Consider the following 16,495-nt stretch of genomic DNA (forward strand, 5'->3'; position numbering starts at 1 on the left):
CCAGATTGATATGTTGAGTAGATTTATTTTTAGTTTTCCACTGTAGACACAGTATGGCAACACAAATGCCATGGAGACCTCCAGAAACACAACTGAAATTGAGCAAATTGGTGTTCCTCACTGCGATGAGAGACAACACACACAATTGGACACCATGGAGTGTCTCTGTAGGAGAATGTCAAAAAGGACTTATAGGATTTGGGCTGTGTGTGGTGATTTGGGAAAGGATTCAAGAAAGCGGGACTTTGGTCTGATTTGGACGCTGTCAGGAAGTGGAATTAATTCTATAATTGTGCATCTTATCTAGAAAGTGAGAGGAAGGAAGCCAGGCTAGAGCTTTAATTGCTAAGGAATCAGCAGTCACTCGTATTAGCTAAGATGGGTGGGGTGTTGGTATTTTGTGGCTTGGACAATGTTCATATTTTGTCTGTGTTCAGACATGAAATGGAATAATATTATTTTTTAACAAATTGAACGTTCCATGAATTTGTGTCATCCTTGCACAGAGGCCACGCCACCCTTCTCCATATCGTTTCCATTTTAGTATATGTATTGCTGGCAAAAGCACAGAGTGATCCTATTTTTGTCAGGGGCTCTCATGGTCACAATGTGGTCTTGTCTGAGGCTGATGTTTTGTGCAATTGTTTATGTTCAACTGAACAACATCAAGACCTCATTGTGAAGACCAGACAGCTTTTAGCAATGCCATTGGGCATTGCTGGTTGTACCAGGACAGCTCCTGACTGTCAGTGCTGGTTTTCTCTTTCTCAGTTAGCAACATATTGCTATAAGGAAAGCCCTCAGAATCAGGGCATATGTTAGGACTAGATTTTGTCACATGAAGCAAACCAACAAACCCAAAATAACAGTGGCTCGAACAATACAGGTGTTTTTTTCTCTTTCACATAGAAAATAATTCTGGAGGTAAATCTTCCATTGCTGGACAGGGACCCAGGCTCCTGCTAGCTCAGTGCTCTGCCTTCCTTAGCTTTTTGTTCCTTGGACTTAAGGTCCAAGATAGCTGCCTGAGTTCCAGCCATCACGCTCAAATTCCATTCAACCGAAAGAGGAAAGGAAGAAGGTGCCTGGCTCACTGTCTGGAGACTTCCTGAAGGTACCATTCAACATAGCTACTAGTATTTCATTTGCCAGCACTCATGTTCGTGAAATGCTTGAATAACTGGGGTTCTGTTATGAAAAGAAAGGTAATAATTACTCTTGAGGGGCTACAACCATCTGGAACTGAGATAATACAACTGCCACACTGAGTTCTGTGAAAGGCAATTCTATTGGCTATTGTTGTATGCAAATATCCCTCTCTGGTGAAACAGCAAGCAGCTAATTATGTTAAGGGATGCCTTCTTTTTGGTCTCTTTCTTTTGTAACAATCTCAAGAGTTCAAGTTTCCAAAGTGAACTCTCTTTTTCAGTCTTTTGGAGCTTTGTAGCTTGATGGAAAAAAATGCTGTGATTCAGCTGGCCACGTTGCTAGGCTGCCTGACAATTTACCTCTAGCAGTAGGGAAGTAACAGTTGTGTTGTTGAAAATATTTAACTTAAAAATGTATAAAAATTATTCTTCAAGTTTATTTTTTAATAATTAAATCATTTTGCTTAGAAAAGTGAAAACATTTCTGTGTGTTCTTCTTTCTGTTTTTTTTTTTTTTTTTTAAAGGAGGTAATAAATAAGGTGAATAAAATTGTAAGCAAAAAGTTCATGTTGGCTCTATAACTACATGCAGACATCTGGGCTGGAAATGTGAGAAAATTGTAAAGAATTTGGAAAGGTTCAAAGGCTCAGGTTATTAAAATTTTAATAATCTTCTTTTCTGTAGCGCTAACCCCCTGCTATTTTTTCAATGCGGTGGAAAAACAAAATATAGACAAAATTGTTGTTAATTAGAACTGAATCTTCATCCGAAAGCCTATAGAAATCATTTGGGATTTTTATAGAAGCTGAGAGTCGGGAGCCACTAGTCTGAAAACATACAACTTTATTTTCACTTAAAGAATTTGGAGGATATTTATTGGAGTTTACCAAAATAGGATATATTTTTTCTTTTTAAAAGACCTGTCAGTTAATTCATATAGTTGATTGCAAAACACTGTTTTGCAAGAATTGCCTGTGAAAATAATCTCATTTAGCACTTTAACTTTTTCCCGTTGCTCAATCAGAGCAAAACGAAATATTCAATGAACAAAATGGCTATAGTGATATGAAGATGGACAAATGACATATCTTCAATCCATTGTCAAAGTTTTTGATTAAAGGAACAGCATTCCTTTATACCTGACATATGTTGAAAAATGCTAATAAGTGATTTTTCTTCAGAGTAAAATACAATTTATTTTTGCTATAGACTTGTAACACCAGCATTGTGATTTTTTTTGTTTGAAATTGGTCTTCTTTTAATGGCATCTTAAAAGTATATACCATGCCAGCACAAAATACCGTATGTATTTTAGTATATGTTGTAGAAGACTATACTTAGTGTATGAAATTTTTATGATCATGATGGACATATGTATGAAGATATGTATGATACATATGTATGAAGTCACATTTGTATATTTGAAATATGCAGACATAAAGATACTTTAAATTGCGTTGAATCGAGGATGGTGAAAGAATTTTACTCAGCAAGCTGCAGCCATGAGCACTGAAATATGGCTTCAGAGAGAAGATGTTTGGAATTGTTCTAATAGGCTAAGTGATTCCAAATGCAAGTCCATATCGCAGACTCCTAGGCTCTTTGTGAGACTAATTGACTTTGCTGTAGAGTTTTGGCAAAGCTCTTATTATTTTTACTACATTTTCCTTTTTAATAATGTAAAATTGAACTAACTTCTAAAATTCAGGTTCCCCTTTATGAGTTTGTTAGCCCTTCCTTCACCAAATTAATGACCAACTGGGCAAGACAGCCAAAAATGTTTTACCACTCTGGGCATTTGTTAATTGGTTGTTCGTTGGACTATATATGAGGGAAAATTATTGCTACTATAAACCAAAGAGTGTAAAGGAAAAGCGGTGATATAAATATGGAACTGGATTGGGCAGGGAAAGCTAGTGATGTAAAAGTTCTGTTTTTCTGTTAGATGGTTCCCCTAGGAAGACTGCAAATACCAAAAATAAAATGCAGCAGACCAAACCATAATGTAGAAGTTCATTTGGATGTCTCCTGGCCAAGAAGATTCATTGTTTGGGTTTGTTTTTAAAGCCCTTATGATAATTGTCTTTTTTTTTTTTTTTTTTAAGTGGGCTCTTTGAACAAATCATAAGTAGTAAAATCTATTTCACCTTGAAAGTTGCTGCAAAAGTAGTTTGATCCTCTGGACTGGGAGAGTGATTAGGAAGAAATAAAAATTCCAAGACTGGAATTTCTGACCCTTCAAGAATGTGAGGTGTACATTAATTCCACTTCTCTAGGCCTGACATTCCTTGGAAATTTCCCTTGGATTATCCTGGGGGAAAACCACAGACACAGAGACAGACCCCCAGCTTACTCTCTCTTTGTCCACTTTTGTCCCATGCAGGGTTCTCTACTAATTCTCCTTATAAATGCCAATCAGACACTGTTTTAACTCATGTTTTAAGCTGGGGAAGGAATCCAGGGATCTGGCTCATGTTGCAAAGGTTTCCGACAGTATCAGGTAATTCACTATTAGCTGGGCTCCATTCAGAATGGTAACTGAGACCTGAAAGGCTGCACGACTCATTACCAATTACCAATTCCCTGGGCCATCCGGTTCCCTGGCAGAAAAGCTTCCGATGAATTTGCGTTGCAAATTGAAAACATACTGTCAACAGCAATAAGTCCAGAAGATGTTTACCTTAATTTTTCCAAGACAGGCTTTTATATGTGGATGTTTTTGTTTAAGGACCAGCATTCTCGATTTCCTGCTGTTTCTGGGGTTGGTGCGTGTTGTTACAAAAGGGTTGTCACAATCTCATGATGGAGAGGAGAAATGAAGTGGCTATGTGAAGACATGCTGGCATTCATGTCTGTGTTCTGTCGGTGCCTTTCCAGTGGAGCCTGAGACATAACTTTGCATGGGGCACAGGTTGGCAGATGTCACAGCTGACACAGAGCCGTTCAATTTTCCTAAGCGCTTAGGCACCTGGGACATGATCCTGTTGAAGGGCTCCTTTTGCAGATAAGTAAAGCGAGGTCCAGAGTGATGTGTCACTTCTCCAAGGACACCCCCATAGTTAGCATCATGGTTTAGTCTAGAAGTTCATGTTTTCTTGGAAGCCCCATGCTTTTTCATAGGTTTGGTGCTCAGGCTAAATACTTGTTAATGATAGATATGATAAAATAAAGTATTAGAAATTAATTTATATGGCTGGGTGCAGTGGCTCATGCCTGTAATCCCAGCACTTTGGGAGGCCAAGGCAGGTGAATCACTTGAGGTCAAGAGTTCGAGCCCAGCCTGGCCAGCATGGTGAAATCCTGTCTCTACTTAAAATACAAAATTTTGCTGGGTGTGGTGGTGCATGCCTGAAATCCCAGCTACATGAGAGGCTGAGGCACGAGAGTCACTTGAATCTAGAAGGCAGAGGTTGCAGTGAGCTGAGATCGCACCACGGCACTCCAGCCTGAGTGACAGAGCACAGAGGAAAACTGTTGCAAAAAAAGAAAAAATAAATAAATTAATTTCTAAGTTTCTCTTGAATCTGAGAGCATCGGGATGTAGGGCCTGAAAGGAAAAATATTTAGCCCTTTGAACCTTGTTTGCCAAGTAATACCCACCTACTTCTAAAAGTACTGTTGGAGCCTGGGCAACATGGTGAAACCTCAGCTCTACAAAAAATCCAAAAATTAGCTGGATGTGGTGGTGCACGCCTGTGGTCCTAGCTACTTGGGAGCTGAGGCTGGAGGATCCTTTGAGCCTGGGAGGTCAAGGCTGCAGTGAGCAGAGATGGTGCCACTGCCTTCCAGCCTGGGCGATGAAGCAATGCCCTATCAATCAATAAATAACAGTACTGTTAGCAGTAGCCTATGAGTTTGGCCAGTGTGAAGGCTTGTTTTAATCTGAGGTTAATGTCCTGATGCTTCTGCTCCATGGGAGGTCTATTCAGGGCCAGCAGGAGTTGGCTCATAGAAATGTGGAAAACAGGCAGTTCTGAGCAAAACCCTGGGGAATGCATGTTGGGAAGCCTCTCTTTTTTTTTTTTTTTAATGCCTTGGTCTAAATTCTGAGTCTCCCCCTTCACCCATAAATTAAAGTTGAATGTATTTACTTAGATTACATGTCATCAAATCACAAGTCCTGCCCAGAGACCAGACAAGTATTTGGAGCAAGTCTGAAACAGAAAGTTAACTCATTGCAAACCTTGGGTGAAAATAGCCCATGTTCTATGGCTGTCAAGGGGAAGGGAGCGTGGCTTTGGCCAGGGCAGAAAGTAGGAGTCGCACTCATGGTAGGCTGGTTTCACAGAGGGCTTTCCAGATCCATAAACCAAGGGAGTTTTGCTAAATGGTTCTCTCAGCCGGGTACATATGTGATGAAACTCAACATGCTGAGAATATGCAATGAAGTCTGAAAGAAATAAGCAACGCGAAGAATGTTCCCAAAACATAGGAAATGAAAATGGTGGTTCAGAAGCTCAGACTTGACTAGAGGCGGACTCTCAGAGGTAATGGAATGAGAGTGGAGACTTCAGTGCATAAAGTAGCAAGGCTGGGGCCCGGGGCTTCTTTGTTTCATCAGCGGGGGATGCTCTCATCATCCTATCTGCCCTACCTTCAGCCTCCCTAAAGAGCTCCATATGATCATGACTTTACAGAACAAAGAGCACATGATTACAGGTGTTTCGCCTTCACTTTGAGTCTAACAAGTTGGTTAAAACTTTTGGTAGTTGGCTTTTGCCCTTGTGTATGGGAAGCAATAAAATCCTCCTAATCACCATGCAAGTATCTTTTAAAAGGATTTCCCATAGCAGGTAATTAATTGAGAGGCAGTGAGAGATCTTGGGTATTGGACTTGTCTCAGTCCATTCCGGCTGCTATAACAAATGACCAGGGACTCATGGCTTATAAACAAGAGAAATTTATTTCTCATGGTTCTGGTGGCTGGGAATGCCAGATCGAATCACTCCAATATGTGGTGTCTGGTGATGGCCTGCTTCCTGGTTCAGGGATGGCCATCTCCTTGTGTCCTCACATAGAGGAAGGGGTGAAGGGCTTTTCTGGGGTCCCTTTTATAAGGATGCAAATTCCATGCACAATGGCTCCACCCTCATGACTCAGTTACCTTCAAAGACCCCACATCCAAACAGCATCACACGGGGGGTTAGGTTTCAACATATGAGTTTTTGGGTGACACATTCAGTCTATTGCAGAAGTCAAACAGGTTTGAGACTGTCACAAAGAAAGCATCCTATTTGTTGCTATTATTGGCACTTCATTTTCTGGATTAAAAAACAAAATTTTTGCTAGGAAAAAGGAATCAAAATGGGACAGCAATATACCCAAGAGATGAGAAAAAGACGAGAAAGCAAGACCTTAGGACAAACTTACAGTCATCAAAGAACTGATTTCTATTCTTCTTGTATGAAAGTGACCCAAGACTTTTTTTTTTTTTGAGATGGAGTCTCACTCCTATCGTGTAGGCTGGAGTGCAGTGGCACGATCTCAGCTCACTGCAACTTCCACCTCCCGGGTTCAAGCAACTCTTTTTCCTCAGCTCCCAAGTAGATGGAATTACAGGCATGTGCCACCAAGCCTGGTGAAGTTTTGTATTTTTAGTAGAGACGGGGTTTCGTCATGTTGGCCAGGCTGGTCTTGAACTCCTGACCTCAGGTGATCCACCCAACTTGGCCTCCCAAAGTGCTAGGATGATAGATGTGAGTGACTGCACCCAGTGAGCCAATACATTTTTACTGGAGGTAACAAAATTACATGAGTAGGAAGTGTGCTGACTTTTAAGTAATGTTTATTCCCTAGTTGGTTTGCATGTCATAAAATTTGACCTGGGCTGCTTAATGAAGAGTGGCTCTTGGGAAAGAGATGTTCCCTGGTTCTAGCCTCAAGAGGATATTTGTCATCTAGAGCAAACACTAGAGGAAAGGATATCATCTAGAGAACTTGTGACTGGGTTTGACTTCTGTTTCACCCAATCAACCACAACACGTCAGTATTAGGTAGCTCAGGACTTACCGTGAATGGAAAGCTTGAAACCTTTTTTCCCTTTGGAAACCAATGGGTTTGAAAGTCAGGATGTCGGCACAGGCTAGAGTTGAGCTCAGGGTTTCTAGAATGCTGCATCTTAGCTTTTATTAGCCTGCCTTGAGTCAGGGCCATGGGCCTTGGGAATGTATTGCTGGAGTGCTACTTGGATCCTGTCAAAAGATGTTAAAAGGAGTGGGTGTCAGATCCTGGGATAAGTCATTTAGGATGGTGACCTTCTCATAAAGGTCAATAGGAAATAGAAAGTGGAAAGGAGAGGCACGTCAAGGATGCTCTGAACAAAGGAATAAGAGCAGAGTCCAGTAAACACTGAGAGAAAGCATAGATTGTAAGGGTCTATGGCAACTTTCACTTCATTCTGGCCTTGCTGTTCTTGTGGATATACATGGCATAAATCAAGCAGCTAAGTTACATTCGCTAATTCTCTGAAGGTACCTAGTGGTGAACCTTTCAAGACCTATACTCAGCAGTTCATTTCCTACCAACCTAATTACGAGTGTTTTATTGTAAAGTTTATGAATGAGACATAAGACACTCTGGAGTCTGCGGTGGCCATATTTCAATTTTTGTGAATAGTTATATTGGTAGTTACCAACTAACGTGGCCTTTGGAAGGTTCTGCATCAAAGCCCAGGGTATCCTGGGGTCGTTCTAGCTCTCTGCGAGGCAAAGCTTGGAGACTGTATTTTAAGTAGTTCCTCGTTTTTACTGAGCCACAAGGGCAGTGGCTCACAGGGGCTTTACTGAATATTTACATCTAGTTTCTCCTAAATAGCATTCAAAGTGGTAGTAACAAGCCATAAAAGGGGTCACCTTGAGGCCTGCTCTGATTTTTGAGAACATGAAATTGGTGATGTACAGAGGTGAGAAAGCAGAGACCCAAACAAACAAGACTCCAGGCTCCTTCCTTATGCCTTGGTTGTGTCTACTGTGTAGCTGCTAGCATCTTTTATTCTGGGGGCAAAGGACAGCTCTATTTAATCCTCCTGTTCCATTGCCAGACTCCAAAGGGGATAATTACATTCTGAGTTCTAAAATTCCCTTTGCAATTTTATGTGGATGAAGTACTTGTAATGGCCCGGGATGCCCTGCATGCTGGCAGACAGCCACCACGTTTCATTTCCAGGGAAGTACTTCCGGCAGACCCAGTGCTGCTACCGCACAGTTTGACTCGTTCCCAGCGTAGAAACTGGACTAGGGTCTCTTGCTGTAAAACGCATTGAACAGAGCATCAAACACCACGTCACTGGAGAATTATGTTGTCCTTGACTGTCCCCTCTGCACAGCTGGTCTGATTAGAGTGTCTAAAAAGTCCAGTCATTTGGCTAATCCTGTTTTTTTTTTTTTTTTTTTTTTCCAAAAAAACTATTTTAGAGCAGTTTTTTGATAGGTAAAATACAGTACAAAATTATGGTTTTGTGTTTAGGTGAAACACTGAGTTCAGATAGAATGTCTTGACCCCACTAAAATTACTAAAACTAATTGGAATTCTACCTACCAGTCCCAAAATGAGACAGTTTGATTTCCTGACATACAATTATTATTTCCTAAATAGCACTGAGAGCAATATCATTGTAACTGGGCTAAAAATTTTTTCTTTGTTGGCCGGGCGCGGTGGCTCAAGCCTGTAATCCCAGCACTTTGGGAGGCCAAGGCGGGTGGATCATGAGGTCAAGAGATCGAGACCATCCTGGTCAACATGGTGAAACCCTGTCTCTACTAAAAATACAAAAAATTAGCTGGGCATGGTGGCACGTGCCTGTAATCCCAGCTACTCGGGAGGCTGAGGCAGGAGAATTGCCTGAACCCAGGAGGCGGAGGTTGCGGTGAACCGAGATCACACCATTGCACTCCAACCTGGGTAACAAGAGCGAAACTCCGTCTCAAAAAAAAAAAATTTTTTTTTTCTTTGTTTAAATTCCTGGAACTGATCTGTATAATATAAACAAAATGAACCAAGCTTCCTAGAATGAAATCCAGGTGAAAATGTTAATGGCATATTACTTTTCTGAATTTTTGGAGACATAGATACAAAAATTATTGTTTCAATTCCCCAAGGGAACTGGTAAAAGCCCGACAAGCTGTTGGTTTTTATATTGGTACTGCAAGCTGTTCCCAACCTTAATTGTAGTAGAAAATGAAATTGTAACCATGGAGTGGTGTGTTTAAAACCCACCAAGAGGTTTCAGCAGGAGAGCGGAACCGAAAAAAGAGGGAATCATTAACCACAGAAGTGACTGAAGTGGTTTAATAATTATGTTATTTCAAGAGGAAAAAAGGATCTGCCTAAAGTAGAAGGGGAAGGGAAAGATTGATAAACAGAACTTATTTCTATCCTAGGTAGTCAGCTGGTAGGGTTACTAGTGGGAATGGCCTATTAACTAATTGATCTGCTAGACTCAATAGAGAACTCCAGCTGGAGATCAGAGAAAATTCTCTGCTACAAAGGCAAATGGCAACCTTGGACCAGATGTTCTTCTTCCAGCTCTGTCATGCTTGTTAACTGTAGGGCATGGCTGAATCTGGCCATTAAGCCTCGTCCATCTAACCGTTGAGATGAAAAACAAGGGCTATGTGTGTACATGCATGTGTACATATATATACACACACATATGCACACATGTACATACATGCTTGAAAAAGAGAGACAAGCAACTTCAAAGTCAAAAGGATTTGGAGTACAAACTAACTTTGGGAGCTGAGAATTTTTTTCTCTCTACTTATTTGCAAAGTGAAGGCACCAAATGCCAACTTTTATTTTTTATTTTTATTTTCTTAGAGACAGAGTCTCGCTCTGTGTCTCAGGCTGGGGTGCAGTAGTGCAATCATAGCTCACTGTAGCGTTGAACTCCTGGGCTCAGGTGATCTTCTTGCCTTAGCCTCTCGAGTATCAGGAACTACAGGCACATGCCATGGCACTTGGCTAATTTTTTTTTTTTTTTTTTTTTTGAGACAGAGTTTCGCTCTTGTTGCTCAGGCTGGAATGCAATGGTGCGATCTTGGCTCACCGCAACCTCTGCCTCCTGGGTTCAGGCAATTCTCCTGCCTCAGCCTCCTCCTGAGTAGCTGGGATTACAGGCACGTGCCACCACACCCAGCTAATATTTTTTTGATTTTTAGTAGAGACGGGGTTTTACCATGTTGACCAGGATGGTCTCCATCTCTTGACCTCATGATCCACCCGCCTCGGCCTCCCAAAGTGCTGGGATTACAGGTGTGAGCCACCATGCCCGGCCATTTTTTTTTTAAATTTTGTAGAAATGGAGGTCTTTCTATGCTGCCCAGGCTGATATTGAACTCCTGGCCTCAAGCAATCCTCCTGCCTCTGCCTCCCAAAGCGCTGGGTTGACAGGTGTGAGCTATCAAGCTCAGATCAAATGCCAGCTTTTAAAAAGATTTCTAGGACAGGTGGGTTGACTCACACCTGTCATCCCAGCACTTTGGGAGGCTTAGGTGGGTAGGTCATGAGGTCAGGAGTTCGAGACCAGCTTGGCCAACATGGTGAAACCCCGCCTCTACTAAAAATACAAAAATTAGCTGGGTGTGGTGGTGCATGCCTGTAACCCCAGCTACTCAGGAGGCTGAGGCAGGAGAGTTGCTTGAACCAGGGAGTCAGAGGTTTCAGTGAGCCGAAACCCCTGGACTCCAACCTGGCTGACAGAGCAAGACTCCATCCTGAAAAAATTAAAAATAAAAATAAAATTAAATTGAAAAATAAAAACATTTCTATACCTTAATCATTCTACAATTGCCACTTATAATAATGTATCCTCATGCATTATAATACATATCTGTTACTATAAAATGAATTGGATATTTTGAGTAATGGATGACATTATATAAATTCAACTCATCAGTGTTAGCCTATCTGTTTTTTTAAATATTTAGAATAATAGTGAAAGCTGAAAATCAAAACATGATGTTTATTTTAGTCATTATCTTAGATTGTTTGTTTACATGTGTTATCCACCTTTATTTTTCCAGTGTTAACAATGTGTTCTTGTTCTGTTTTTTTTCCCGCATGTGGACAAAGTATTATTTATGATGAGGCAAAATATTTGATTTGGAAGTTTCTTTGAAACATACATAGATTTATCAATACTTCCTTTCTATTAACTGTCAAAGATTCCTTCAGTCACAGACATTTTAAACAATGAGGTGTATAGAATTACCTTGATGTGGTTAGTTTGGTCTGGTGTATGGCCTTTCTTAAGATACCACATTGCTTTATGAGTTGGTCACCAAATATCACCAGAAAGTTATTACTTCATCTGACTGGTAGATGTATCAGGTTCAGAGATGTTCAGATTCAACCTTAATTGACCTCATGCAATTAAATTCCCCATAAAAGGAAAATTTTAATAAAATATTTGAATGTTTGTACTTTCATGATACCTGAAATTCTCAAATGGTAATTTTTTAAAGCTAGGCTTTTGTTTCTACTCAGATTTTGGCTTCTAACATTTTTCATTAAGTTTGTGTGTGTCTGAGTGTGTTTGCTTGAAGAAGTACTAAGGCCAGGCATGGTGGCTTATGTCTGTAATCCCAGCACTTCGGGAGGCTGAGACAGGAAGAACACTCAAGGCCAGAAGTTTGAGACCAGCCTGGTCAACATAGTGAGACCCTTGTCTCTAAAAAAATTTTTTTTAATTACCCAGGTGAGGCCACGTACAGTGGCTTACACCTGTAATCCCAGCACTTTGGGAAGCCAAGGTGGGTGGACCACCTGAGACCACCTGCCAACATAGTGAAACCCCATCTCTACTAAAAATACAAAAATTAGCAGGTCATGATGGTGCATGCCTGTAATCCTAGCTGCTAGGGAGGCTGAGGCAGGAGAATCGCCTGAACCCAGGAGGTGGAGGTTGCAGTGAGCCAACACTGTGCCATTGCACTCCAGCCTGGGTGACAAGAGTAAAACTCCATCTCAAAACAACAACAACAATAATAACAATAAATTACCCAGGTGATATGGTTTGGCTGTGTCCCTACCCAAATCTCAAACTGTAGCTCCCAGAAGTCCCATGTGTCATGGGAGGGACCTGGGAGGTGATTAAATCATAGTAAATAAGTCTTATGAGATCTGATGGTTTTATAAAGGGGAGTTCCCCTATACATGGTCACTCTTTTGCCTGCCGCCATGTAAGATGTGACTTTGCTCCTCCTTTGCCTTCTGCCATGACTGTGAGACCTCCCCAGCCACATGGAACTGTGAGCCCATGAAACCTCTTTTTCATTATAAATTACCCAGTCTCAGGTGTGTCTTTATTAGCACTGTGAGAACAGTATGGTGCTGTGTGCCTGTGGTACCAGCTACTCAGGAGGCTAAGGTGGGACGATTGTTTGAACCTAGGAGTAGAGGCTGCAGTGAGCTAGATCATCCCACTGCACCCTGCCTGGGCTACAGAGTGAGATCCTGACTCAAAATAAATAAATATTAATAAATAAAATGAAATAAGTATTTACTAGTTGATGTATTTATTATATATGTATTTATCTGATAATTTTCTGAACATATAATTTGATAGGGTGGGAGGAGGAAAAGGTAAAGATGACTTCTAAAACAAAACAAAAAATTCTATATGCTGCAATCTTTGCTGAATATCTTCTATTTTTAAAAGTGTGTGGCACTTCCCCCTTCATGCTTCACTTCCCCCTTCACTCTCCCTTCACTTGTTCAAGAAGGGAGAGTGAGCATACATATAAACCTTCATGCTTTCTCAAGTTCCCACCAAAATGACTGAAACGGTTACCCATCTGTTGCCATTCTGCCTGTCTATCAATCTATCCAGTGAAACCACAATGCTGGACATCAATAAAGGAATCACAGCACGTGAAATACATGCTGGTAGAGAGAAAGCAGATGGACAAGTATGAAAAGCAAAAAGCCGGGCGCGGTGGCTTACACCTGTAATCCCAGCACTTTGGGAGGCCGAGGCGGGTGGATCATGAGGTCAAGAGATCGAGACCATCCTGGTCAACATGGTGAAATCCTGTCTCTACTAAACATACAAAAAATTAGCTGGGCATGGTGGCGCGCGCCTGTAATCCCAGCTACTCGGGAGGCTGAGGAAGGAGAATTGCCTGAACCCAGGAGGCGGAGGTTATCATGAGCCGAGATCGCGCAATTGCACTCCAGCCTGGGTAACAAGAGTGAAACTCCGTCTCAAAAAAAAAAAAAAAAAAAAAGAAAAGCAAACAAAAGTAAAAGCAGAGGAGGGGATTCCAGAGAAAAGAGAGAACTGGAGAAGCTCCAAGCTTGGGTCAGTGGGCACCCATCAGAGTGTTCACTTAAACTTCTGAATTCAGGGCTTTGGAACCCCCTTTTTTTTTTTTTTTTTTTTTGAGATGGAGTTTCGCTCTTGTTACCCAGGCTGGAGTGCAATGGCGCAATCTCAGCTCACCGTAACCTCCGCCTCCTGGGTTCAAGCAATTTTTCCGTGTCAGTCTTCTGAGTAGCTGGGATTACAGGCATGCACTACCATGCCCAGCTAATTTTTTGATTTTTAGTAGACACGAGGTTTCACCATGTTGACCAGGATGACCTCGTGATCCACCTGCCTCGGCCTCCCAAAGTGCTGGGATTACAGGCTTGAGCCACTGCGGAACCCCCTTCTTTAACTAGAGCTTTCCCTTGTCACCTCTTCCTTCTCTAGTCCACTGTGCAATTTCAAAGTAAACATGGGCAAATTATGTCAAGCGGATAAAACCAAATAATCTTTAAAGAACTCTAACTCTTCAGAGTAAGAGGGTATAGGTGCTGGGTTTAAAGAAAAAAGCTAGAGTTAATCCTGGGTCTGCAAAAGGCTAATAAGTAAGGCAGGTTTGCTCAGGTGTGAACTATGCAAAGTTCTTTATTCTCTAACAATCTTGGGGATCTCTGGGTTGCCTGCTGTATACAGTAGGGAAGGCTGCCTGACAGCACTCCCACTCACTTACCCACTGTACGCACAGAACTCCCTCACTTAAGAAAGAGTCCTGAGAAACCCATGCTCTCCACACTAATCAGCTTCATCCTTGAGCCATAGGTATTGACATGGCTTGGCTCTGTTTGGCTTTCCCAAATCTCATGGTGAATTGTAATCCCTGGGGATTACAGGGGAGGGACCTGGTAGGAAGTGACTGGATCCTGGGGGCAGATTTCCGCCTTGCTGTTCTTGTGATAGTTAATGAGTTCTCGTGAGATCTGGTGGTTTTAAATGTGTGTGGCACTTCCCCCTTCATGCTCTCTCTTCTGCTGCCTGTGAAGAAGGTGCTGGCTTCCCCTTTGCCTTCTGACTGATTGTAAGTTTCCTGAGGCATCCCAGTCATACTTTCTGTTAAGTCTGCAGAACTGTGAGTCAAACATCTTTTCTTTTTAAATTACCCATTCTCAGGTAGTTTTTTATGGCCGTGTGAGAATGGACTGTTAAAGACATAACACTAGATATTTTATGATGCCAGTGTCAGAAAAGGGAAAGATTAAAATGAACAAATAGAACAGCTAATTCTGAAGAAAATAGATATAACTCAGAGAACTAAGGAGAACTGAGAAACACCTTTTTAGAGTTCTCAGAACAATTTAGGATGATATAAATGACATTACATTCTTAAAATAAAAACAAGTTGTTGTGACCCAAGGGCAATCAGAGAACAAGAAGAGCTCCTGATAATTGAAACATAAACTTTTTCTTTGAGACAGGGTCTCACTTTGTCACCTAGGCTGTAGTGCAGTGGCACCATCATGGTTCACTGCAGCCTTGACTTCCAGCCACCATGCCTGGCTAATTTTTGTATTTCTATTTTTTATAGAGATGGTATATTAGTTGTTACTTCACTGCTATAAAGAAATACCAAAGATTGGGTAATTTCTAAAGAAAAGAAGTTTAATTGGTTCACAGTTCCACAGGCTCTATAGCAGGCATGGCTGGGGAGGCCTCAGGAAACTTACAATCATGGCAGAAGGCAAAGGGGAAGCCAGCACATCCTACAAGGCTGGAGCAGGAGGAAGAGAGAGGGGGAGGTTATATACTTTTAAACAACCAGATCTTGGAATAACTCACTCTCTATCATGAGATGAGCACAGAGGGGATGGTGCTATACCACTCATGAGAACTCTACTCCCATGATCCAAATACCTCCCACCAGGTCCCACCTCCAATACTGAGGATTACAATTCAACATGAGATTTGGGTGGCGACACCAAAACAAAGAGCCGAAACATATAAGATGGGGTCTTGCTATGTTGCCAGGGCTGGTCTCAAACTCCTGGCCTCAAGCAATCCACCTGCCTCAGCCTTCCAAAGTGTTGAAATTACAGGCATCAGACACTGTGCCCAGCCTCTGAAGACCTTGTCAAACTACAGATTGCTGGGCCCCAATTTCAGGACTTCCGACTCAGTAAATCTGAGGTGGAACTGAGGATTCTGCATTTTTGACAAGTCCTCAGGTGGTGCCAATGCTCCTGGTCTAGGGACTGCACTTTGAGTAGCAAGAGGTAAACAAAGCTGATTTGAATTTTGGCTTTACCCACTGTAGGCTGTGTGAGCTTGGGCAAGTTACTCAATTTTCATGCCTCATGGTTTGTTCAACCTATGACATGAGAGTTGTTGTATTTCCTGTCTTTTTCAATTATCGTGAGGATTTGATAAGAAAAGATATGCAATTAACACACTTAGCACAGTATCTAGCACATAGTAAGAAGTCAATAAATGTTTACTGTAATAATGACAAAACCATACTTTTCTTTCTTTGTTCTTCTTCTTCTTCTTCTTCTTCTTCTTTTTTTTTTTTTTTTGAGATGGAGTTTTGCTCTTGTTACCTAGGCTGGAGTGCAATGGCATGATCTTGGCTCATTGCAACCTCCACCTCCTGGGTTCAAGTGATTCTCCTGCCTCAGCCTCCCGTGTAGCTGGGATTACAGGCATGCACCACCATGCCCAGCTAATTTTGTATTTTTAGTAGAGATGGGGTTTCTCCATGTTGGTCAGGCTGGTCTCGAACTCCTGACCTCAGGTGATCCACCAGCCTTGGCCTACCAAAGTGCTGGGCTTACAGGTGTGAGCCACCGTGCTGGCCCTAAAACCATACTTTTCTAAGCGCTGTTCAGGTCCAAGAGGCTGGGATAGATTGTCAGCTGCTCGGAAAATAAGATTCTAATCATTTCTTCTAGATTTCATTCTTTCATGAAAATTTCCCTTAATATTGAACCCGCAGATAAAAATAGCTAGCTAGCTAGCATTAAATCATGTGTCTCACCTGGCACGGTGGCTTAATCACAGCACTTTTGGATTAAGGGGAGGATCACTTGAGCCCAGGAGTTCAAGCTT

The 16,495-nt window shown here is 41.7% G+C and overlaps 1 non-coding gene across 1 annotated transcript; it reads right to left on the minus strand.

The window, feature by feature from the left end:
* Positions 1-463: 463 nt before the first annotated feature.
* On the minus strand, positions 464-568 carry LOC118143419 (U6 spliceosomal RNA). The gene has a single exon (XR_004727639.1). It is a non-coding gene; the product is annotated as a U6 spliceosomal RNA (small nuclear RNA).
* Between the last annotated feature and the right edge of the window lie 15,927 nt (positions 569-16,495).

This window comes from Callithrix jacchus, chromosome 7 (genome assembly GCF_049354715.1).
Source record: "Callithrix jacchus isolate 240 chromosome 7, calJac240_pri, whole genome shotgun sequence".
Classification (NCBI taxonomy): domain Eukaryota; kingdom Metazoa; phylum Chordata; class Mammalia; order Primates; family Cebidae; genus Callithrix; species Callithrix jacchus.